This window comes from Microtus ochrogaster (assembly GCF_000317375.1).
Source record: "Microtus ochrogaster isolate Prairie Vole_2 chromosome 14 unlocalized genomic scaffold, MicOch1.0 chr14_random_1, whole genome shotgun sequence".
Taxonomy (NCBI): domain Eukaryota; kingdom Metazoa; phylum Chordata; class Mammalia; order Rodentia; family Cricetidae; genus Microtus; species Microtus ochrogaster.
Genome location: NW_004949096.1, coordinates 17,292,556 through 17,293,384, shown reverse-complemented (window position 1 = coordinate 17,293,384; position 829 = coordinate 17,292,556).

Below are 829 nucleotides of genomic sequence, written 5' to 3'. Positions count from 1 at the left end.
GTAGGTAGGAACAGTCATTGTAGGCAGGAACAGTCACTGAGGTAGGAACAGTCACTGTAGGCAGGAACAGTCACTGTAGGTAGGAACAGTCACTGAGGTAGGAACCATCACAATAGGCAAGAATTTTTGCTGGGAGTGGCAGCGACTGTAGGGAATATCCTTGCTAGAACAATCATGGGCTGAACAATCACAGTGGACAGAAGGAACAGGCCCAGTGGAGGCAGACTACAACCACTGTGGGCAAGAGCAGCTGCTACAGGCAACAACAATTGCTCTTTGTGGCCGAAACTATCCATGTGGGTGGCAGAAACTGCCTTTTGGTGAAGCAGGTATGTCACCAGACGCAGAGAGGCGGGGAGATGGGTTTGAGAAACAGTGAATAAAGATGACCATGGCTGTGGTGTTCAAGGAACTATGGATGGAGGAACACAGCCTGCTTTGTCAACTACACTGTGACCAAGTGTGACTACTGCCCCCCTCCAAGCCTTAGGAAGAGCCTCTGGATTCAGGCCTCCGTGTCTCCAGGGGAGGTAGGCCTGGAGACTGTTATTTAGCGCCCACAGCCTCCTACTCCCAGGCTCTGACTCTGGCCTCTTCCTGCTTCCTTCTATTCTTCTGGGCAAGCCACACTGCAGCTGCTGCAGGGCTGGAGGTTCAGGGAGGCTGCCCTGGCTCTCTTATCTCTTTCCTGCTGTTTCCTTTCTAGGGAGATAGGGAGAGGAGGTGTCCTCTACATATGGGGGTGAGAACTGAGGCGCTGTGGACCAGCTCCCTCTGCCATAGGGCTGAGCAGATGGTGATATGATGATGAGCCTGGCCCTATAAAGCC